The 9,062-nt window shown below is 28.6% G+C and overlaps 1 non-coding gene across 1 annotated transcript; it reads left to right on the forward strand.

Moving 5' to 3' along the window:
- Positions 1-32: 32 nt before the first annotated feature.
- On the forward strand, positions 33-105 carry TRNAA-AGC (transfer RNA alanine (anticodon AGC)). The gene has a single exon. It is a non-coding gene; the product is annotated as a tRNA-Ala (tRNA).
- The last annotated feature ends 8,957 nt before the right edge of the window (positions 106-9,062 follow it).

Consider the following 9,062-nt stretch of genomic DNA (forward strand, 5'->3'; position numbering starts at 1 on the left):
TATTGGCTATATTTGTATGAAATTGGAATACTGGGGGCGTAGCTCAGATGGTAGAGCGCTCGCTTAGCATGCGAGAGGTACCGGGATCGATGCCCGGCGCCTCCAAGGTCGTTTTTTGTAAATCTGCAGAAAAAAAAGCATTCCCTTTTTTATAAATATTTTAAACATAATTTTTATTTATAAAATTGATGTACATACAAATATTCCTTAGTATTATGATAATTAAATATAAGATATTAATTTAATTCACTCTGTATTATTTGTTACAAATAGAAAGCAGGCACAGTGTTATCGTAAAAAAATGCCACGAGAAAAATGATATATAACGAAATTCAATGACTAAATAATGTCCAACAGATTTTACATTTTTTATTTTTTTTTATAATATGACGAACAAAGCGTCCTATACCGTCGTCTCTATATTGTTATTTCTTATATTCAATAACGTCTTAAATTTCGATTTCGAGTAGATATTTATTAAACGGCACATAGTTGTATGTAATGAAATTAAATGATAAAGAAAGATATTTTATCTTGACCTACTAATTCAGCCTTAAATATAGCTTGAAATCCCAATTAATTTTCTCTACTTTCTGAATTAATTGCTGAACAGAACACCAAATACGACTGAATGCTGAAATAATAAATTAAACGGAAGGCCAAAAAAGTGTAACCCTTGTAAGCCTGATTAAACATAATGAGGCTATCGGTAAATTTCTTTAAATTACCCAATGTTTCCTTTAGCCTTACAATGTAGGCACCCTTTACTAGTATTATGTACTTTTATCAAACCAATTTTATTAAAATAAGTAATCTTCAACTGTTAGTAATAATGTATCATTTCTTCCTTAATTAATAAAAAAAGTAAACATATTGTTTTGTAACCAATAACCGTAATGCGTTATTCTGATACTTAAAATATTCATTTAGATTTTCTGGAATTTATCTTTTTTTGTGTGTGTAAAATTAAGGGTCAGTCTTTTTCTTTCTTTATTGGGTTCGATATATAGGTATATCAAGATATAAAGAGGATTAAAAGTTAAATAATATTTCATGTGCGTCCTGAGAAAACATAACTAACTTATAAAAAAAAAAGAATAGTATCAATACAAAATAAAATCTGAGACCTTATACCCTTCAATCAACAAAATTAGTTGTAATACAGTCATCGAATATCTCAGTGATGAGCTTTCTATTTTACACAAGTATCGGTTCAAATCTTTTATTAATTTAAAACCTATATATTCTGAAAAGAGAGGATAATAAGATATCTTTTTACCTAATTGATGAGCTTTCTAGAACCTAACTATAGCAGAGGAGTGTGGTATTTACTGTTATTGCATGTAAAACACGAAAGGATTTAATAAAGAATCACTTGGTTATGATACATGGCTCAATTAAGGTGAGAGATCAAAGTGAAGTGAAATAAGAGAGAGAGAAATAAAGGAAGGCGACCAATCGCAAGTAAAAGAGTTAATGGAACTAATTCAGAGATTCTAGAAGAAATAGGATGCATTGGATAGGAAAGTAAAGGATATAGATGAAACGATTTAGGCTCTTTGGCGAACAGAATCCCAATGGGGATATAGGTGGAGAAGACAATAGCAACTGGTAGGATGGATCACAAGTTGTCAAGTGATGACATTTAAAACAATTGTGGCAATGCCTCATATACTGAAATATGTTCTAACCAACGAGAGGGTAGCAAAAGTCAGTAGAACAATTCAAGTACAGCATTTGTTCATGACGTTCTAGTAAGACATATTGTCAATTAATGAGTGTTTGTTTGATTTTCATATATTTTTTATTACTCTACCTATTGTATCATTCTATAATATGTTTCGATTATTTCAAAATTTTGAAGTAAATTTTAGTTATGAAAAAAAAAAATATATTTTAAATTACCCAAAATAAGTTGAGCATGGAAAAGAAGATTCAAGAAATATTGGATATAGTCCTCACTTACTTACAGAAGTAGCATTAAATTATCGTCTATAAAGATGATATTATAAGCAGGATACAGAAAGACCCTGTGACAGGTACTACAATACATTAAGATCGTTATTTTGAAGTGCAGGCTCGAGAAGGGGATACTGGATTAACGCATAACTTCCCAAATTGTGCACCAATTGACGGTAGAAATTACTGTGCATGGACCCTATACCTTCATTGCGGGAAGAAGTAGCTAACTATAGTGCGTGAGACTCATAAAAAAATGAGAACGCGTTACTGAAAAACAGGAAAATCAGAAGGGTAGGCTACGGAAATCTAAATACGATAGGAGTGATGAAAGTCGCCTCAGGAGGTCCTCCTGGCGTGAGTATAAGTTCTACCACAGGAAAGATAGGTGGATATATTCTACTTATCATTAGAAATTATATGAAGGGTAGAGGAAGGGGCTCCAAAGTGCAGGCTATATTGAGGGGCGGATATAAGAAAATAGTATGAATAGTACTTTTATATTATGGAAACGATTCTACATTTGACAACTTTATATTTATGGAAGAGTTAGGCCTATACAAAGACATTAGAAAATTTAAGTGACCAAAGGTTAGCCAAATTGGATTAGTAATGTATAAACATAGAATTATTAAATATGTTCTGACAAGAAAGGAAATTTTAGATGCATCTCATCAGGGAATTGATGCGACAAAAAAAAAGTTAAAGAGTTATTCCCCATTCCTTAACCTGTATTTTTATTGGTATGTATCCTGCTCTTAAATCATTTATTAATTAGGATATGTGGAACACTTAGTACGGATACAATCCATAAAAATATTTTTTTAAATATTATTATTTTAAAATGATATTTTTTATCATTAAAAAATACATTAAAACTTTTGTATTTAATAGTTTAAATTCAAAAACTGATGTTACTTAAAAAAAAAAACAATAGAAAGCTGTTGTCTTATTATATTTTGTCTTGATGATTATAAAGTTTAATTAGTTTTTTTTAGCATTGAAAGCTTAATTGAATAATGAAAAACTTGTTACTCTGGAGATATTACTGTTTTTGTGCCCTACACATTTTTGTATACATAAATTTATTTTCATATCGCATTTCATCCTTTTTTATTCTGATTCCAATATTTAAATGGAAGCATTATTTGTTTTATTATGACGCCTTTGCAAACGTTTTGTTAGCATATAGTGAGTTATTATATTTATCTTCGTTATTTTTTAGCATGCCAAAAATGTCTGTACTCCAACCTATCCCCTGAGGACGCCCCTGATCCTTTAATTTTCTCTTCTCAATAGTAATAATAAAAGTTGAAAAAAGAAGCTGTTTTTATGATATGATGAGCCAGGGAGTACTTTACATAGTTTAAATCCTCAGCTTACATTAATACGTATAATCAGTGGTGGTGATGAGGATATGCCTCCTTCTAACAGGACACCCAAATATCTAGCCAATTTCAAATTTGCACCAATTGAATTGTCTGTTAATATTTTAATACTGATCTTTTTAAGTCTTTATAGCAAAATTTAGTACTTTAAATTGTCCTTTTAAAACTGTATTTTTCTTTAATTACAAATTACTCAATCTTCATATTTTTGATGTTCACTTTTCAAAATTTAAGCACTCTTTTTTTGCTCATTTGGGGCAAACAAATTGTATAAAATCTTAGCTCTAGTTATAAGTATCATGTAACTTAATCCAAAGAATACTTTAACATGGAACATCTACTCTTTTTTTTTTTTTCCTTACAATAAAGGCAATTTTGAAGAGTGGAATATTTATTAGAAAGGAAAGAGAAAATAGAATGGAAAAAATTATTTTACACATATTTTAAGGAATTTAAATATATTTTTGGTTTGATATATTTATTTTATGTCATCATAATTTATAACTATTAAAAAGTTATTTAATTCCCAAAGAAATTCATTATGTCGTTTTTTTTAATCAATTTTCCCTCTCATTTCAATATTATTCTACTAATAGAAAAAATCCCTTGTAGTTTGTCTAAGAAATGAAGGTAAAATATATGCAATAATAAGTATTTCTTAATCAAACTAATATATTGAACGTTAGTGAAGATCTATATTTACTATTTATAAAAATATTGCTACATTATAAATAGGTATAATGGTCAGGTGCTAATATTTTATAAAATTATCGTATTATTTAGTTTATGTCCATATGAGTATAAATTATAGATAATCCCATATTCTAACTAAAGTTTTTTTTAAACATTTTCGTTTTCACGTTTATAGAAATAATATTGAACATAAGTTAAAAGAAAATGCATTCCTTTAGGTTCCCAGACAATAACATTACATAACACGGCGGTAAATGGACATGTGCATAGAAGAAAGTAATATTATACACCAAATAAAAAGAAACCAAAATTTAATTACCTCACTCAGATCATTTGAAGCATGTTTGGAAGGAGAGCAGCTTAGCTGTCATGACGTTTCACTTCATTAAATAGGATCAGCTGTAATATAAAGGAAATCAACACACATCCCACTCCGTATTCGTCAATGATAAAGACCTCTAATGACAGCCAATATCAAACCTCAACTCTACTCCGATTACAGAAAGGATTTACACTAGTAACTCCAGAATAAATACTAAGTGTTTCTTTCCGTCTGTCACGCACTCGTGGTAACTTTAAACTTAGCGTTCTCTTTTCAAGAATAAAAAAAAATAATAATGAAATGAGCTCTATGTTTTTGGATTATGGATCAAAATCCAGACACTCTTACTAACCACGTTTAGAAATGGTATTTTTAGCCAAAAAAAATTGCCTAACTGCATATAAGAAATGAATAAACGAAACACAAACCTACTTTGTATTCGATATAGTCAGAAATTACTCCGATATCAATCCTCAATTCTACTCCAAGTCACAAAAGGACTGATACTGATAACTCTGCAACGAATCCCCCTAAAAACAATTTTCGTTTTTCATCAACTAGTGACTACTTTGTATTTATATATGTTCTCTCTTTAAGAATAAAAGAGTAATGTTAATAGTTTTGGAAAATAAAATAAAAATATTTTTTAAAGTAGCAACTACAAACCATTATTATATCATTTTATTTATGGTCACGTGTGTATTATATGTATTGAATGGTTTACTATGTATCCTTACAAGCATGTTTAAATGTGTAAAATAAAGGTGTCCTACACTTTTCATCATTCAACCATTTACATTTTGTCTTTTTATTGCATATATCTTCTTATAGGCCTCCTATGTATTTGAAAAAGAATCATACTATTTGTACTAAAAAAATAAAGTCAAGTCTTGATGGAGCAAATTAATATTTTAGAATAATGAGGAATCTTTTTGTTTCAAATTAAACCAAAAAATTAAATTTCTTTGATCCAAATGAAAGACGCTAGGATTTCAAATTACTATTTTTTTAATCATCCACTTACTTAAAACATTTGTCGGATAAATTTTTATTTCCACTTGTATTCTTTGTAATAGAATGTACTATACCTATAGTAATAAAGTAATGTTTGTTTGTATGAATATATTCCTTACAGCATCCATTAATGAAATTTCACAGGTGTTGGTGGATGTAGCACCAAATATGAGCTCGAAAAAAAAGGATAAATATTAATCATCGAGATTTATATTTCGAAAATAATAAAATCTGCAGGCGTTTAGTAAACTCATATTTTCTAGTATAAAATTGATTTGAGGACTCATTTTTAACAATATTGTTCATATTAAAAAAGGAAATAAGTACATTTTATAAAATCAAAATAGTGAATGTCAGCTGAAAGTCATTTATATAATACAATTTTTTTTTGAAAAAGGGGTAGATTTCATATATAAAACTACAGTTCAATTTCGAAACCTCAACACATTTTCTAATAAAAAATATTATTTGATTCATTTCTGGCTGAATCGTAGCATTATACCAAACTTAATTTGTTATTTTCTCCTCAAAAAGAAACTATTTTTTATTTCTATTATTATTCTTAATGCCATAATATGCTATAAAATTCTTAATCGATTTGTAAGGAACAATCTAAAAATATCAAATTTGCAACATATAACATTTTTTATACAGATCATTAATCACACATACTCTATAGAGTAGGGATAAAAGAGTATGCATGTAAACGACAAAAAAAGGAGAAAAACGAATTAAAATATTTGATCCTGGGAGATGAAAAACATTTATTGTGCTCACTTATAATGTATATGTATAAAGCCAGCTATCAAAGTAACAACTCAAAAACATTAAACAAAAATTAATGTAATAATGTAAAAAAAGAGTTACATTTATATATTAAAAAAACTTTTACACTTGCTACTTTTCATATTTTTCATAATTTAAAAAAGTTTTTATAAATGTCAAGAATACAAAGGAGGTCAAAATTAAATATATGTGGAAAAATTGAAAAGTAAAAATTAATTGAGTTAATAGTGTTGAGACTTTGTCTCAGACCGACCGTTTTTACAGTTCGATCTTAAGTGATTTATTTTAGAACAATACTTTGGGACAGACCCCGAACTTAGACCATAGACCGAAATTTAATCGCATTAAAGCGTGGACTGACTTTTTTTGTTTTGAATCTATGAACCAATTTTCTCCATTATCCTAATATTTGAGTTGTACAAATATGACTGATATAACATCTTAAAAATCATTGGATTTTTAAATAGATTTCTGTAACGTTATTGTAGGTCGATATTCACAATTTTTGAAACATAAATAACGTCATCAACCATTCATCTACAGAGTGGAAACCCAAAACTTGTAGTAGCATTTAATTATAACTTCTTTTCTCCCTCATTTTATAATGACGAAGTTTCAGTACACAATCAAACGACAGCTGAAACAAAAATAAATAAGTTTTGCTTTTATCCCATGTCATAAATTCTAAAAGTTACAACTAAAAAGGTAACGTTTGTGTAAACTCCTCTGCGCCAGTGGTAGTACCAAGAAGGCTGCTGAGATCCTTGGCATCTCCGTCCAGAGTACTTAGAATATCAAGAAGTCCATTACAGCCACATATAGCCAAGAAGCTTGCTTCAATGTGGCCCTCCTCCATCCTTGCACTCAACTCCCTTTACAGTTTGGGATTTCTTGCAGAAGAATGCCTTCCACACTTCTACTCCAAATTTGATTCCCCTCCAAGATGCCACCATAACAGTGTGGTACGCCATTGACACGGGCTTCATCCCCAAGAGCTCCCAATCTGTTCACCAGCATGCCGAGGCAGTTATTGCTTGTAAAGGTAGACATATTAAATAAAAAATATAGCTAAGTATAGGATTTAAATATATCACAAATTGATTTTAAGTGATCTTATCTTTATTCAATAAAAAAAAACAATTTTTCGTAATTTCATTCTGCTATTTCAAGTTTTGGGTCACCATTCTGTATTGAACCAACATAAACCGAATTTGAAATGAGACCGATCCAGAGCGATTTTTTGTAAGATCAACCTAGACCGAATTTTTGGTTGAGACCAGTCCAGGACGAAAAATCTTAAGGGACCAAATTAGTTCAGTCTACTAAAATTCATAACAATGTATACCGGTTCAAGGATTCTCAGACAGAAACACAACACTATGGGTTATTATTTCTTAACTTGTTCGTAGACTACACATTAGATACGGCTGAATAATTGAAAAGAAACATGACTTTTTTGTAATCAATGATAAATATTCATTTTTAACAACTACAAAATAAAATTTGGGGAAAATATCCAAGGATCTTTAATGAAAATAGAAATATTTCTGAATTTACAAACTTGGAGTATTTTTTTTTATTAAGCTGAAAAAAAAAAATATATAACATTGCATTATACAGGTCGAGGGTCGGTTATGCTTCACGACTTAGAATTTGATAGTAAATTTTGAAAAATAGAAACAAATTTCCCCTTGCGTAAAATTCTGAAAGTTCCATTGATAATTTGTCTAATGACCAATTCTATACTTATCGCATTCCAAAAAGGATAAGTTCAGGAATTGTAGATTAAGATTTTCATTAAATCAAGATAAGTACTATTTTACATTCAACATGGCTCCCAACGGCAAGTCGATACATCAAAGAAATACAAGAGGTTTGCATCAGACAAAAATTAAAATTCCTGAACATGAAATATAGAGGAAACAGTTATTCATCTATGGCTCTTTTTTTTAATGATTATAAAATAAAAATATTTGTTATGTTCAACAAAAATCAACCCTACAAATGAAATATTTTTAAGAATTCCAAAGGCAGTTTTTGTAGTTTAAAATGCTATTTAGGAAAAGTAGTGTTAATTACTTGCCATAAATTATCTCTGGAAGTATAATTAATTATAGTAGACACTTGAAATCATTACAAATTAGATTTGAGTTGGAAAAATGAAGTAACAAATCAAAATATATGCACGTAATACGCGGTAAAAAATATTAACATTGTTTACTTAAGACATATTTAGAACTAAAATACTCATAACTTGAGGCAAACTGGAGCTATATTATTTAAGTATTGCATTAAGAAATACTTCTGATATATAATACTTAATTTTATAAAAATCCTGTATTTTGATTCAACTCGATAATTTTTATGAAATAACTAGAAAATAATCATTTTTCTTTTAGTATTTTACAGATTTTGAAATACAAAACATGTTCCTTGAAGGCTTATTTTGAAAATTTGAAGTTTATTTTCTGGTATAGATGAATAAAATTCCAAATATCCAGCTACATCGAATTCCGAATTTTCTTCAATTTTTGGTACAACCTAATATATACAGACTATATTTTTGACAAATGAAAATGTCTTGAAATTATTACATAATTCAGATCATAATATAAAATATAATATCGAAGAACATCAATATACAAATATTCTTTTTTTCTTATACGCACTTGATGCTTTCAATACATAATTACTGACATATTTATTTATAAAATAATGTTTGTGTGAGTATCATTTTTTTAATTATTTAAATATATGTATTTCCCAAAGGAATTATTGGTTTACACATGATGTTTTTCCTTCTTTCTCTCCAACATTCTAATAATTGTATTTTCAATAATATTTTATCATTTAAATTTACAGGGTCTTTCAAGTAAATCTAGCCCATTTTTAAATATATC

The sequence above is a fragment of the Lepeophtheirus salmonis genome, chromosome 13 (genome assembly GCF_016086655.4).
Source record: "Lepeophtheirus salmonis chromosome 13, UVic_Lsal_1.4, whole genome shotgun sequence".
Lineage (NCBI taxonomy): Eukaryota > Metazoa > Arthropoda > Copepoda > Siphonostomatoida > Caligidae > Lepeophtheirus > Lepeophtheirus salmonis.